The sequence below is a fragment of the Canis aureus genome, chromosome 1, assembly GCF_053574225.1.
Source record: "Canis aureus isolate CA01 chromosome 1, VMU_Caureus_v.1.0, whole genome shotgun sequence".
Classification (NCBI taxonomy): domain Eukaryota; kingdom Metazoa; phylum Chordata; class Mammalia; order Carnivora; family Canidae; genus Canis; species Canis aureus.
Window position 1 is genome coordinate 38,604,993 of NC_135611.1, and position 17,033 is coordinate 38,622,025.

Below are 17,033 nucleotides of genomic sequence, written 5' to 3' on the forward strand. Positions count from 1 at the left end.
AGAGAACTACATCCCTCATTTTTCAGGGAACTGCTCTTTAACCTGCTGTATCATGGTCCAGACTGCTATCTTACTCTATAACCTTGATTCCTTTTTCACAGCAATTTGACTGTGGTTGGGCTTCTGATCTAACCTGACCCCTGTTCTTCTTTGCGATTTTTCACTGTGCAGCTAAGAGGTGAAGTCTTTTGCTTTCAGATGCTAAAGCTGGAAAGATAAAGCCTGAAAGCTGTCAGTGGAAGAAGGTGTTCTGAGAAAAAAACTTTTTTAAAAACATGAGATATAGAAAGAAAACAAGCCCTGGCAGGGTTCAAACACCAGTCCATAATATCACTGGAATCACTGCTTGCCTTGTAAAAATTTCTTTAACTCTCCTTTTGATTCTTAAGCCTACATATTATGTCAAAACTAGTTCAAATTGGATTTCTGTATTTTGCAACCAAAAAAGGTTCTGACTGATATAGTAATTTTCACCATAAGGAGGAAAAGTGGAAAAGAGTGATTTAGCTTATTTCATCATCACTACTGGAAAAATCATTTAAGTGCGCCAATACTGGTGGCGTGTCAATCATTAGATATGTCAAACAACTGTTTATATTCTCTGAGCTACAGTACTTGCTGAGCCAAATAAACACAAAGTGGTCTTTACCAAAAACAATTATATTTAAAAGGTTTGGTTTCATTGTTATATTGTCTTCAAAATGTGACAAATTGTGAATCATTTGCAAGAATCTTATGAACTTCCTTTCTAAGTGCTATTAGTCTTCATAAAACATGTATGAAAGAAAAATTCATGTGATGTGTAAAACTGGATGCCCACACAGATTATATCCTCATAGGACATTGTTAGGAAGAAGAGACATGTGGGAGGGAGTCATGTGTCTACCCATCATGAAAGCCACCTGGTCCACGTCAAAGGAACACAATACGGTTCAACTGAAATAGCTATCTTAGAACAAAAGAAATTAAAATTATTTTCTACCTACAGGGGCTCCTGGGTGGCTCAGTCAATTAAGTGTCAGACTCTTGATTTTAGCTCAAGTCGTGATCTCAAGGTCTTTAGATCGAGCCCAGTATGAGCCTGCTAAAGATTCTCTTTCTCTCCCTCTGCCCCTTCCCACCTCTCTATAAAATAAATTAATTAAATAAAATTATCTTCCACCCACAGGAGAAAAAATAGGCTCCAACAGCAGGAAGGAAAAGATAGGGGAAATGAAAATGAAAATAACTACAAATAACTTCTCAGGAGAGTCACTTATTAAACTTGAACAGCTGAGCATTGAAAGGTTTGAGACATATTCAACAAGCAACTGTTGGATTCATTATGTATTCACTCCTGCTCTGTGGTAAAACAGTTTGACAAAGACCATCTACACAAATTGTTTTATTATCTGATCAAATATGTAAATTGAGGAAAGGTGAGTTCCCAAGAAGAAAGGTAAGAGAAAATCTCACTTGAAAAATGTGGAAGAACAGATTCATGGACAAGGAATTTTAAAGGTTCACTACCTTTTTCTCCATGGATTCCTTTGTCAGTTTTGTGAACCCTGTGGGCCTCTTTATCTCAATAAAGAGCATTACCATTTCCCCAATGTTCCAAGCCAAATACACAGAATATTTTCCAAGGTCACATAACTACAAGCTTAGAAAGAACTTTAACCACAAACTTAACCACAAATTCAGTTATAAGCTGTCAGCAAGTCTGTTAGCCCTATCTCCCTCTCCAATTCTTTCATCCTAGTCAAACCTACCTGATTTAAATTACAAACTATGCTGCATCTACTCTTCTCCTGCCCCATACTCCAATCTATGCATGGCAGAAAAAAAAGATTATTCCTTAAAAATTCAAATCATATTCGCTCACTCCTCACTTGAGCCATTCCAATGATTTCAAAATTTAATTTGTATAAAATAAAAATATGTAACTATGGTCTATGAAATCCTACATAATATGAAACCTGAACCAATGATATAATAAAGATAGCTAACATTTACTGAATACCTACATATTGCAGACCCTGTTGTAGTCATTATGTTTTGTTTTTCATCTTTGAAAAATTCCATGAGTTGTGTATTAATTATGCCCACATTAAAGATGCAGAAACTGAGACACAGATAGGTAAAGTAATTTGTACAAAGCCAAAAAGATAACAAATGGCAGATCTGTTATTTGAACTTAGGCAGTAGAAGCTAGGTTTAAAAAAAAAAAAAAAGGAGTCAAACCTGGATTCTTAAACACTACACCATTTCACTTCTCACCTCCTCCCATTCCCCTGTCTCTCATAACATTGTATATCAACTCCACATCGTTCTGTCCCTTGAACATATTAAGCTACTTTCTACTCTCAAGGACTTGTGCCTGCTATTTCCTTCTCTAGAGTATCCTTCTCCAGACCTTCATATGGTTTATTTATTTTCTTTCTCACTGCTCAGGGCTTAGCTTATCATAGGCACTGATGGTTGTCTATCCAAATCTATCCTCTCTTTTTTCACTAATTTTATAGTTGTTTAACTTTCTCTGATCATTCTTATACTTAATAAAAGTGACTCAAATCCCAATACCAGGAGCTGAATCTTAATTAGTCTAAGTTCTAAACTCTAGCCAGTCCTGTTAATTTCATTTCCAATGCAGGTGATACAATTTGGGTCAATAGATGTGATGTGAAGTCTGCTGGGAACAGAGAGTTCTTGCTGATGTCTGTGTGTGTGTGTGTGTGTGTGTGTGTGTGTGTGTGTGAGAGAGAGAGAGAGAGAGACAGAGACAGAGAGAGAGAGAGACAGAGAGAGGCAGAGAGAGTTAGCTATGGAAAAAAGCTGTCATTTTTACCTAAGGACTTTGCCTAAGGTGCATGAGGATGGAATGCCTAGAAGTGATGCAACCATCTCACAAGCAAGGAGGTAGCTAATCCACATGCTAAGATAGGCATGTAAGAACCAATATTTTCTTATATCCACTAGTCTCTGATTAATCCTAGAGCCCTTCTATCTTAAGACATCCTTTTATGTAAGTTAATAAATTCTTCTATCGTTTGAACAATTTTGTGCTCAATTTTTTTTTTTTTTTTTGTTACTTGCAGATGAAAGTATCCTGGTTAACCCACAGTTAAAGTCATCTCTCCAGAGAGGCTTCCCTGACCATCTGATAGAATTGTACCATCCCCTTGTCATTTTACTATATCTCATATTTACTTTTCTTCATAGTGCCCATTATCTGAAAGTGTCTTGTTTATTTATTTTCCATCTGCTTATTTCCCTGGAATATAAATCTCTTATAAAAAGGAATCTTCTTTATTTTATCCATTGTTAAATCACCTATACCCAGAATATGATTGTACTCCTCCTCTTAAAATCTATGTGACCTTGGAAAATTTTCTTACTATTCCTTTATGGTAGTTAGATTATAAATATCAAATTAGTTAATTCATGTGAAGTACTTTAAAAAGTGCCTGGCACATAGTTAATGCTCAATAACATTGCTATTTTCATTCTTATAGGCATTCAGTATTAGTTGAATGAATGAAAATATTTTTAAAAAATCTGTCAGATGTGATGCAATCATCCCCTAGATTAGAATATGATGATAAAAAGATTTGCCTCACTCAAAAGAAACAGAGTTTTAAGAGGAGAAATGGATTAGTGCTAAAGGTGAGAAAGTTAACATCTGCATAGAAATCTTCATTCCCTGAAGACAGAAGCACACTGGAAAGCATTGAATAAGTAATAAATAGTGACCATTATGGAGCACCCATCATGGTGTGGATATCAGGGGTGAACAAGACAGGTGAGGTTCCTGTCCTTAATAGCAGTGAAAGAAGACTTCAACTGTCCATTTTATTTGGCTAAAAGCCAACCATGTAACAGGTGCTTGAATATCAATAATGACAATTTAATCTCTAAGAAGCAAGGACAAAGCCAGAGGAAATGACCACTTTGGACCTAGTTCTGACAATAAGAAGAACTGATTGGTAAAGTGAAAATAATGTGAATTTTGGAAAAAAAGGAATCATGATATCCTGATTTTATTTTTTCCCAAGGAAGAAAAAACTGGACATCATGAATTGTACACTCTGCACGATGTTGAATGTCTTCAAAATGTTTAGAGAAAAGATATGCATTATTCATAGCATGAGACTCCTAAAGAGATTATGACTCAAAAGTGTTATGTTCTCAAAAATGCAATTTTGAGTACAATTACAAATAATAAAAAGAGGAGGAAAGTGCAAAGAAAACTTTTTAAAAGTAGCTACAGATATTTTAAAAAGAAAAATACAATTGGAAAATATTCATATCTATCTACTTATCATCCTGGTAATACAGTGCCAGGAACATAGCAAATAGTCATAAAGTATTGCCAATTGAATGAATGAGTGAGCAAGTGAACATGAATATGAGAGTGGCAGGCCCAGTAAGACTTATGTTAGGGAGATTAAGTTCCCAAATGAGTTGAGTTTCAGGGGGAAAACTTAAAATATCAAAGGAACCGTAAGAGAAGGCCATGACTTTGAACTAATGACATAATGACAAAAAGATGATGCTTTGCAACCTCCCAAACTCAGACTAAACACTACTGGAAGGAATTGAAGTCCAAAGAAGGTAAAGACTTTATTGGTCAGCACGTATCTGCTCTAAATGAATTCATATCTCTTGACAATGATGAATTACAAACCACATGATAAAAATAATTTGCAATTGAGATCTCTGGGTACCAAAAACAGTATTATAAGACCAGAGATAAATAAAAGAGCCAAAACAGTATATTCAAAATCTACAGGGAGATGAATTTGCAATTGGTTCTTAGGAGCTTTCTGAGTAGCTGATCAAAAAGCAAAAAAACCACATTTTCTCCTTCGATATCATTATTATATGATAGACCATTATTAATCCCATAGGTCATCTGAGCTTACACAAGAGGACTCACATTGTTCATAATCTGATCAAAATGTCTTTGAGCAATCTAGAATAATAAAGCTTAGAGGCTAGCTTAACTGGTGAATTAGCCATTGACTATGTTACAGTGTAGTTAATGGTTTATACCAATCCAGAAGAAATAGCTAAATTGGGTGCCATAGTGCTTTCTTCTTAGATTCGTAATATGCAACATTTTTATTGCTCATTTAAAAATTTGAGGTGATAGTCACTGCATTTTTCAATGATAAATAGCTTGCTAGTATTGCAAAAAAACACTGTTCGACAAAATCAGGTTCCAAAGTTTTTGTTAGCTTGAGATAACAGACCGAATTTAACATGATTGGGTTTAATAAGAATAAAAGAATGATCCTGAATTAAAGTCTAGAATATTAATGGCACAAAAACAGGTTATAAGAAGGGATCTGACTTCATTTTTTGATATTTGCTGACCCATTTTTTTCCTCATTCCTTCCCCTTCCCCTTTTGCCCTATATCTGGGCAAGCTTTTATGAGAGCCTGAGTACTTCTTTCTTTGGCTCTGACAAGAGATTCAAACCATGCAAGCCCCTACTTGTGCATAGGAATCCCCACCGAGCCCTAACTTCTAACCAAAATAAACATCAGGAGTCAATCTCTTTTCCATGCTTTCTCAAGCCATTTCAGTTCTGCTTGAGAGGACTGCCCTGATCTCCTAGGAGACCTTAACTGCTACTAAATCTTTTTATATCCTCTTGGTATGAACATGTAGCATCATCGTTCTCGGCATTCGAACCAAACTTTGTTGGGGGCCCATCTGCCTCTACAGGATGGATACAACATGTGAGGTTGAGGCAGAGGAAGAGGATGCAATTTAGGAGTAACAGTAAACAGACTTCTATGAGTCTAAAAAAGAGAGAATGTAGAGGTGAGCAAGTCAGGAACGAAAAGCATAGTATAAGCACCACAGTATGGTGAAGCTGCCATAAGGACAAATGTGATCTTAGGAGGCTTTAGAACAAGGGATATGAGGATAGAACGCCCTCTTTCCAAACTGGGTGGATCAACCACCCTGTGGTTTCAATTTTCAGGGCTGTCTTTGGACTTCTTTAACATCACTCACTCCTTTAGCGATATCATCCAATGTCTTCAATTTAAATCTCATCTATATGTTGCTAACTCCCAGGTGTTTATCTCAACGTAGAGTGCGATGACCCTCCCCAGTGTGGAGTAGGCCTCATCCTATCCATTGGAGGCTTATGTAGGGGGAAAAAAAAAAGGCTGAGCAAGGGAAAATTTGTTTTTTTCTCCCTGATTGTCCTTGAAATAGTACATTGGTCTTTCTCTGCCTTTGGACTCAAGAGTCAGACTGCAGTTCACACTATCAGCTCTCCTGGGTCTCCAGCTTGTCAACAAATCATCAGACTTTTCAGCCTCTATAACCACATGAATCAATTCCATATATAAATCTCATGATCAACAGATGATAGATAGATAGATAGATAGATAGATAGATAGATAGATAGATAGATGATAGAAGATAGATATAGTTGTAATGATATTTCCTTAATATCCTCTTTGTTCTATTTCTCTGGAAAACCTAGATTAATACACTTACTTTCTCAGTGAAGAAATGCCTGGTCATTTTAGCCAAGGACTCTAACACCATTTCCTCCACCTACATCTTATATGACTATCCTGCTTTGTTTTTCTCTTTTAAACACTTATCATTCTCTAAGTTACTTATTATTTATTTCAAATATTTTCTGTCCTCCCCATTTAGCTGTAAATTTGATGAGGTTAAGTATTTTAATCCATTGTGTTCACTGCTTTATCCTCAGTATCAAGCACAGTGCCCTAGTGGGTTATTCAGTGAATATTTTCTTGAATGAATGAATGACCCTTGAAATATTGTGTCTTAATTATGACAATGAAAAAGGATACTGCCACACTGATTGTTTTATTGTGGAAGGTTTCTTTGTGTGTGTGTGTGAATGAAAGGACTTCCAATTATATCCCACAAAGAATAGAAGAAAATGAGTATTTTTAGCCTAAGGAAGAGGAAACAAGGACTAGGAAGAGGAGAATGGAAGTTGGTCTGACATGGTAGATGGCTTCAAATATTCCAGGGCTCTATTAAGAAAAGAGATAATCCACTGGGTGTTATGCTATATATTGGCAAATCAAACTCCAATAAAAATATACAAAAAAGAAAAGGGATAATCCTATTCTATTTGTATTTCTAAATGATCAACTGGTATAAATAAATGGAAGTTATAGATAGATTAAATTTCAATTCAGAATTTTTTACATAGTCCAAGCTTTCCACTAATGTCTTAGGCTTCCACAGAAGGAGCAAGTTTCTCCTTCTTAAAGGTTTAAAATTAATGAAAAATTCATGGAATATTAATATTATGCCAGATGATAATACATTTATTCTGAGAATGAAATCACATGGTTCTGAATGTACCATTTGGGCAAATGGACATGGAGGACATATTTACAAATGAAGGAGTGGAAAAGGAAAATTCAACAGTTACAAATATGAATCTTATTTAATTTTTCTGGCTTCCTAAGTCAGGTAAAAAAAGGTTTAATACCTACAGGTACTCTGTTATATGGAAAAAAAAATCCCAATTTCTCTCTTAAATTTTGATAGTATCTTCTGAGTCCTTCTTTCCTCTCTTATTTTCTCCCCAACACACACAGACACACACATTCAAGTTCTAATCACTATAATTATAGGCTACTGATTCTGATATTTCTAGAATTCTCTCAATATTTCCTCAGATTTAAGTTAAAACAGAGGCTAACAGGTGTTGCTGGAATATACTCCAAAGGAGTTTGGATATATATAAAAAAAATTTATAGCATATTTAAAAAAGAGTAATATAGTATAGTAGTATAGTACTCTAACATCCTTTTAAAAACTGAGATTCCATGCTACTACCCTTTCTGTCAATAGAAAAGAATCTCATGTATCTGAAGTGAATTTTGTGTCTCAAGGACAGAGACCACAAGTTTCCTTTGCATCTTCCCACAGGGCCAATTAAGGTAATTAATACTCAATAAATGTTGACTGTCAAATACACAGATTCTTGAAGACCTATCATATAGGGAACTAACTAAGGGTTGCTCTAGGGGAGCTGGATGGGGGGATGGAGTAACTGGGTGATGGGCATTAAGGAGGGCATGTGATGTGATGAGCACTGGGTGTTATATACAACTGATGAATTATTGAACTCTACATCTTAAGTTAATGATGTATTTTATGTGGGCTAATTGAATTTAAATTAAAAAGGAAAAGGACAAAAGAAAAGCATTTGTCTCTATCCTAGATTCCTCATTTTTAAAGGTTCCAAAGGATTTTTATAAAGAGACAAGATAATTTAAATAAACCATTATATTAATGATCATGCTATGAATTGATCTCAGGATTAGAACTGTCCTTCTTTATTTAGATTGCTTTTAATAGATTTGACTATCCTTTCTAATTTTCTTGATTACAGTTCTTCTATATGTAACACTTTCATCAGCTATGGTCATCTTTTCTCCTTCAGACCTGGGTAAAACTGGACTAATTCCTATTCTGCATCCTATTGAAAATCAAATGGAAACTTTAAGGAGAAGGTAGGTTAGGGATATTTTTAGAGTGAGGAGGGTAGGTTCTCATGTTATGACTTACTTCCCAATTTTTACTTCTGCTAGATTAGCTCAGTGTCTTTCATCTGACCGTCTTCACTAACTGTACACAGTTTCTGCCATATGAGTCATTTAGCCCCCTGTCCTTGATTACCACCAAAAATAAAATAAAATAAAAATAAAAGAGGGGCAAAAGGGAGCATTCAGAAATCCTTTTGTGTATTGTAAACATCACAGAAGGTTTTGGAGTAACAGGGAGTTTTAATCATAGCAATACACCTTAAAACTGATTATCAGACATCTTTCTTCTTCAAATGTCCCTTTCTCCTAAACGAGGCCAGCTCCCAAAAGAGTTCTACAGTTCTCCCCTCTTTGTTCCTTCACCAAAAAAATTTCTTCTTAGTTTTTAAACAGAACAGTATGGCAATGTTAAGATTTACTAGAAATCCAGTAAAACAATCTTAGAGTCATCTTTAATACTTCCTTTTTTTTTTTTTTTACTACCCCTATAATCTATTTTTGCCCTTCAAACATCATCCAGAATGAACTTCTTCTCTTTCCTGCTCTCTGGTCTCTCGCTCAAATCCACAAATCTACCACAGCTTCTCTCTCTGTCCCCTTCAGTACACTGCCTGACCAAATGCATGACAATGTATTTGCTCAGATTCCGTCTCTGCTTAAAAACTTGCCAGCAATTTCTCACTTTTCACCTAGAGATTTGAAGATCTCTTCTACCTAGACCTATTCTATACCTTTCCAAGTTACCTCCTTTGCTTATTCAAATCCTATGCATATTTGGAGACCATCTTCCCAAAACCACTCCATCTTATAGATTTCAAGCCTAATATGCTCTTTACCAAATTATTGTTTACATAGAAATACACAGAAACCCAATTGCTTTGAGTATATTTATTTGTTTGTATGTTTTTTTCCCAAATCTGTCTTGAACTGATAAGAATAAGGAAGACTCTACTTTATTTGGGTATATGTCTTCTTACAGAGCCGATGCCAAGTCTGGACATACAGATGCTATTTTAGTTTACTAAACAGTTTGACAGCTAAAAACTTAAGCTGTGTATAGCTACCATTTACTAGTGTGAGATCTCAAGGCAAATTTCTTAACTTCTCTAGGCTTTTGTTTGTAAATGTGAGTGACAAAGGTTATCACAAAGATTAAGTGATACAATGCATGTAAAAGCACTTATAGTGTCTTTGGCATTTTAGCCAGGCCATTTTTAAGGATCAAATAGAAAGAGCATGTAAGATCATCTACACCAACGCCTTGATTTTTTTAGATAGAATATTAACTCCCAGAGAGTCCTAGAGCCTTCTTCTAGGAGAAGCAATTGGTGTCTTTCCTAAGATAGTTATTGATTTGGGGCTGACCAATGACTAGGACCCACCATTTGACTTTCAGCTCATTTCTCTTTCTGCAGCAATCCAGGGCTACTAGAATTTACTTGGCAGCTGGAAAACTCTCATGTGATTGGCAAAACTTTAAATCAATGTACTTGGGGTATTGTGGAAAATTCTAGAGGATAGCTCTTAAGATTATTTTAGGTCATTCTGATAACAATTTAGTTTTAAAAATCAATAATGGATTAAAATATGTTATCTGCAATTCTAAACAAGAGTACATGGCTAAATCCATTTTTCTCCCTTAGAACAAAATGAATTTTAATATTTACTCTCTCAATGCTCTTGTACCTCCAAACTCTAATCATAAGTTTTGAAAAGCATGTGTATGTCTTATTGTAGGGAGCTTATGTAATACGTGGAATTGTTGAAATATCTGTTGTGCACTTGAAACTATTATAGTTTTGTATCTCAATTATACTTAAATAATAAAAAAGTTTTATAAAGTATGTGTGTGTACATGTGTTTACATGTGCCATGTTTGAACAAGCCCACAGAAGTGTGTGGCATGAGCATATTCATTTGCTCATTGAGTGAGAAAGAAATCTACATTATCTGCTAGACTGGTTACTACATTGACATCCTGACTCTTTACAACTCCAGAAATGAAGAGGCTCCACAAAGCAGACTGGGTAAATCCAGACAGAATACTGATTAGAGTAGATCCCTGTAGCTTACCTCTTACACACAAGAATATCAGGGACAGTTGATGACTTCAAGAGACCATCAGAGATTCATTACTCCTGTAGTGCAATCTGTAATGCTTAAGCCCTACCACTCAGTGCACGGGGGGTATTTTCAATCGACATCCAGCCCTATTGCCCATGCCATCTTGGACGAGCTCTCTTTGTCCCCACCTACACACATGCTGCCTCGAGCACACAAATACACGCACATACTTAGAAACCTTAGGGTTTCCACTCTGCCTGTAGAAACTGTCTAATGTTTGCTAAAGCAGAGTCCCATTGGGAAATTGACTCAGTTCCTGGAAATTCAAAAGCAGTAGAAATAAAATCTGTATCTTCTATGCTGAGATGAACAAGGAAATTTTAGAAACTAACTAGCATTTACCAAATATTTTCCATGTTTTAACTACTCTTCTAAGGCTCTAATGTGGACAGTATTGTTTACTTCTGTCATATTTATAACTCTATGGACAGCTCCTATCATAAGACCGATGAAATTCTTAAAAAATATTTAGTAAATTATTTCCAAATGAACTTGCCCAAGGTCACACAGTAAGTAGCAAAACCAGATATGAAACTAGGATGTAACTGACTTCAAAGACATCTAAGCCATTAAACTGTACCACCTCCATGCCTACATTATACATCCTCTGAGATTCTGTAACTTTCTTTTTATGGACTGAATGTTTGTGTCCTCCTAAAAGTCATATGTTGAAGCCCTAATCCCCCAGGTGGCTGTATTTGGAGATGGGGCTTCTAAGGAAGTAATTAAGGTTAAATGAGCTCAGAAGGATAGGGGCTTTGATGCAATAGGAATAGTGTCCTTAAAGCAGAGACACCACACAACTCACTCTCTCCCCCTCCCTACATAAATACTGTGAGGAAAGGCCATGTGAGAGCATATAATGAGAAGGCAGTCAATTGATAGCCAGAAACAAATCTTCATCAGAAATCAAATCAGCTAGAAACTTGACCTTGAACTTCTAGCCTCTAGAACTGTGAGGAAATAAATTTCTTTTGTTTAAGCCGGTCAGTGGCATTTTATTATGACAACCTGAGGCAGACTAATACACTCTAATATCTAAAATTCTCCAGCCTTGAACTTTGTATGACTCTGTGTCCTGAGTTATTCTTGTGCACAAGAGGGTATATGCCATAAGGAAAACAAAAATATATGAAAGTATAGGAAACCATAACTCATTTAATATAGAGTCATGCGCAGAACACCAGCATATTCAAAAAGAAGAAAACAATGTTTTTCTATCAAGCTCTACCCATACCACCCACCCACTCCCAGCTGAAACTTTAAATGAGAAGGAAAGGTGGGTAGATTGTGACAAAATATTCAGTGTTATTGTATATTCAAAGCAGTTATTAAAAACAAATTGATGGAGAAATGATTCATAATTTGGATAAGAGTAACCTAAATATCAAAGCAGTAGTATCTTTTTACCTCAAGCATTCTTCCTGATTTATACTTTTTTACATAGTAGATAACAAGATCTACAAAGAAATATTTATAGCCATACCTCACAGTACTGAGTTGAAGCAGAGCCCAGAGCCCTCTGACTGCTGCAGGCTCCCTCCCTGGAACTTTGGAACCTTGGACAGCTCCAGAACCCACCAAGGACTTGTGGGCAGTGCCACACAGGCTCTGATGACCTGAGTAGGGAAATGAGACTAAGTCAAACAGGCTAGGCTTTCCTATCTGAGAGCCTTTCCAAATGGCCTCCACTTCAGTAAAAATATTTGAAGGCCAAATATACAATAACGTGGCGCTCTTGTGGAAAGACTCCTTGTGGTCTGCTGGTACAAACCATTGCACAGCTTCTTCCATGGATATTAGGCTTAAAATTATTCAGCACAATGTCCCCAGTATCTAATTTATTGTAGAAACACAGTAAATCATCCTTTCCTGCATCATCACAATACCAATTAGACATTTGCAGACAAGAAATCTGCACTTGCCTAGAAAACTCTTCTCAACACTGAAGAACATGACAGTCTGAAATTAGGATCTCACTGAAATGTTTCATGAGGCAGACCTAGTTTTTCTATAAAGAAGCTACCTCCCACATGTATCTGAAACTTATTTATTCCTCCCCCAAATTGGTGGCTGGCCATAATATAGTCATCACTGTAATGTAGAATGGATCTTGCTCAGAGGCATTCTCCTCAAGGATGTACACTAAACAGTCATAAGATTGTAGAATGTTAGAGATAAGGAGTGACAGGTAATCATTCAGTCCACCTGCTTCATTTTAGAAATGAAAGTCCAGAGTGTTCAAATAACTTACCAAAAGCCACAAAGGTAAGTGAGTACATTATATTTCTCAATAATTTCCTTTTCTTATACAAACCTCATCTCTGCTTACCTCCTCCCTCTTCTCTGGCCCTAGCTCTTGTTTCACTATGGCTTCAGTTGTAGACTACAAGGGAGGTGACATAACCCAGGCAGCTATCTTCCTGCAAACAGATTCTCACCGGAAAACTGGCACTCAGAGTCTTGGCAGAGAATGTGCTAAAGCAGGAGCAGAGAAATGGCCACCATCTGGACAGCATGATGCTTGGTGCCAAATGGGCCCCAGCCATAGGGAAGGAAGAAAAAGGAAGGGTGTCACGCGACTGCACACATTTATTTTCACTTCGAGGGGATTTGTTAGTAACCATGCTATTTGAGTGGAAGCTGTTGTAGGTGGTTCTGATGGCTGACAAACGTTTAGGCAAGGAGGAAACAAGGTGAGTGGTAGCCAGGCAATTTGCAAAAGATTTGTGAGCCAGAAATAGTCAACAGTATCTGATTACCATGTATGACTGAAAGGATGCATGTTTAAAGGGTAAAACTATGTGTATGCTTTCCCCCCTTGCTTTCCTCTCCTTTTTTAGAAAAGTAGTAAGCATAAGGATTTTTCTGACAGTACCTAGAAAAAAATCTTATATTTAGCACAACCCACTGACATCCCTCTCTTGTTGCTAACTTTTGATCATATTAACATTTTCCTATGCTACAGCTCTGCGTTGCACCTATGAAAACTATACTTACATACATAATGATTTTCAATGGTCAGTTAGCAGCATCAAAGTTGCTATAAATCTTTTCCTCCTAGTGATCCTGGTTTTCTATGCACATACTGGTTTTGGCAATAGTTTTTAAGTAATGTGTATTGTAAGTATTATTGTCCATGTTTGCTATGAAGATGACTCAAGTGAACTACACCATATAGCGGTGAGGGTTTTTTGAAGTGTCTTTTCCACTTTAAGAATCATGTTGCATTTTCCATAATGTAGTCACAATCTATCATCTCCATTGTTTGGCATTTTAAGGTTTACAAAACACCTTCACATACATGGTTCCATTTTAATTTTGACAGTAATAATCTGATGTTGGCAGCTATTCCTACTGGATAGAAATACTAAGAGCCTTACCACATAGAACTCAGCCCCAGAGAAGCATTGTAGCATGAGGAGCAAGCATTCACTATGCCTCAGATGGACTTGGATTTAACTCTCAAAACTTCTCGTAGCTCAGGACAAACAGAGTGAACATCTCCAAGCTTCAATAGTAGCAATCCCTGCCTCTAAGGCTCACATGCATCCAAATAAGATAAAAATGGGAAGGTCGTTGGTATAGTGTGGCAGGCACTAGTCTATGTCTTTTTCCCTTCTCAACTAACTCCAGCCTTCATGCTTTCGTATTATACATGGTGCCTTCCTTTTCCTTCTTTTGTCCTTTTCATAACCAGTGAGACACATTCTGAAATATCTGTATGAAATGAAGAAAATAAAACCTTTGGCCATGAAACACATCCATGAGAAATAGTTGATACAAGGGGAAAATATTATGCTCCAAAATGGAGCTACAGCCCAATCAACACTATTATTAATCATTAACATAATACGGTCATTCCCCTTTTATTTTTTTAAAGGGTTTAAGACCTACATTATAAGTAACCAGAAGGTAATACTTCTTATTTTTTCTGTTTTGCAGAAAACATATTTAAATCCATATTTAAATTCATATTTAGTAAAAAGTTGGCTACTCATAACCAAAATGCTGAAATCTAATAAGCTTCTTCTGAAATGATTTTATTTGTTGCTGCAGTAATATAAAATCTAATGGCCAAGACAAAAAAAAATGCATCTGCTCCAGCTGATCCATTCAAATTCTGTTCAAGCTGGGATGATAGCCTCAAGGCAAAATCCTCAGTACTTGGAATATCCTTTCAGCTCATCAGGATTCAACGTCTGTGAAATAAAACTTGACGCCTTTAACAGTTAATTCTTCAACCAAGGAGAAGTCGCTGCATCCATTCTAATAGGAATCCATTTGTTATATTGTGTCTTTCTTTGACTATGACCAAGGCTGGACAACCGTATAATTTCATTACTCTTCAGAAGAGCATTTAAGTACGACTTACAAATAGAAGGCAGAAGGATATCCTCTTCCTTAGGTGAGGGATGCTTCTGTCTGTTCTTCCTGTTTCCTTCCACATGGAGAGTGCTAGGCTCTCTTTTAGCCTCTCTTTTCCCCTCCAAGCCTTCCTTTCAAGGCAGTAGGGCTAGCTCAACCCTATTAGTCTCCAAGGGAAATTTTGGAAAGCAGAATCCAGCCTCCTCCTCCTCTTAATTTCTGTTCAAGAAATGACTGTCCCACTATTCTGTAATCTGGCAACCCAAGACACCAGGGACAGAGGAAACTTCCATAAATCCAAACAACATATGACCCAACTAGATGGAATAACCAGAAGTGGGCATTTAACCATGCAACTGAGACTTTTTGACCAAAAGTTACAATGATCTCTATAGCTATAATGGAGTTAGTATCTACCTTTTGAAAGGACAAAAGTATTCAATATTTAATATATTTTCTTATATATTTCTTTCATTGAATAAAGCCTACTACTCCAATTCCAAAATATAAAACCTGACGGGGAAGAAGCCACTTATTAAAATATATTTCACTTTTATACCATATTCACAATCAAATCTAGCTGCCCATTATTATGTATAGAATTTATATTATTCATATTTTATATAAATACACATAGATTTATATAATTTATGTTATATAGAATCAGATTTGATGTGATATACTGGAGGGAGAGAGATGAAAATTTTATCTATAAGATGCGAATTTCCACAAATTATGAGATGGGATATCTATTTTCTAATTCTAACTGCCCACGTGATGTTAAGTACAGGACAAGAGAATTTTAAAATTAACTATAAATAATATGTCTCATCGGTCATCATTTATAAATTTTTGAATATATACATATTAGGATAAACCCCCAAACAAATATTTATAAATCAAATAAATTGAGTCACTTTATATAACATTTCACTCTCTCCATGCCTAAAGTACCCCAAATATAGGTACCACAAGGGTATTGTGAAATTGAGTCATTGTGGATAACATTTCACTTTTTCCGTGCCTAAAGTAACCCAAATATGGGTACCACATGGGTATTGTGAAGTCCTGTACTTTAAGCCCAGCATACTAGGCAATGAAAGAATAGGCCAGAAATGTTCTCATGTGTTCAGGTATTAGCTATTTTTCACAAGTGGCAGGTGGATATTTCCCTCCCTGGCCCTGGAAAGTCATCTTGAAACCAGGTCTTCTGGTGGGCCATGAAGGAGCTGCCTCAGGCTCAGGGGCCACTGTGGTCTGTCCAGCCTGTTCTACTATAGATCAAGCAAGCTGTGTGCTCATTTAACTTTTCCTCACTGTCTCACTTTCTCTACCCTTTCAGTATCTTTAAGGCCATGTATGAAACTTCAATTTCCCTTCAGAATTCCAATTCAGAGCTCCATTTAATTTGGCAGTCTTTCCCTCTACTTATGACAAAAATGAGCAGCTTCACATTATCCAAAAACATGGTGAAACAATGTCTCTCCCTTACTTTGGGAATATATACAGTTTTGAGGTATAGCACAAGAATAAAGACATAATAAGGGGCTGACTAACATATATCTAAACACATTGGGAAGAATGGATTAAGGAAAATGCCATTATTCCAGACCTTGTTTCATCAGAAATCTTGAAGGGTTTATATCTTAACATAAATTTACTTTTATGCAATCTGTTTACCTATACACTTTAAAGAATATTGGCAGGTCCAACAAGAACACTAGCGTCAAAGCAATTGAGGGAAGCAGGTATTTTAAGTTTCATTAAGAGACAATAAGATTTTGTCTACTTTTATTTGGTGCATGTTTTAAATTATTATAGTCCATGTGTTATATAATACCTACTATATGGTCTTTGTAAATATATTTGCATAGTTAGTGTGTTCCATGAATCTTATTTCAGAATACAAAAGCAATAATTAAAAAATATTTGGTATAAAATGGAGCATGAGGATTGGTCAAGTTGAGACTATGATCCTGATGGGCTGGACCCCA

At 36.1% G+C, this 17,033-nt stretch overlaps 1 pseudogene across 41 annotated transcripts in view; it reads right to left on the minus strand.

Annotated features, from left to right (window-relative positions):
- The window catches only part of LOC144313021 (DDB1- and CUL4-associated factor 13 pseudogene), a 203,703-nt pseudogene that overhangs the window by 108,014 nt on the left and 78,656 nt on the right, over positions 1-17,033 (minus strand). For 16 of the 41 annotated variants that reach the window (XR_013378777.1, XR_013378726.1, XR_013378755.1 and 13 more), the window contains one exon: positions 12,158-12,290. The exons of the other annotated variants lie outside the window; for them this stretch is intronic. The product of XR_013378777.1 is annotated as a DDB1- and CUL4-associated factor 13 pseudogene, transcript variant X17 (transcript). The remainder of the gene's footprint in view (positions 1-12,157; positions 12,291-17,033) is intronic. 41 annotated transcript variants of the gene reach the window in all.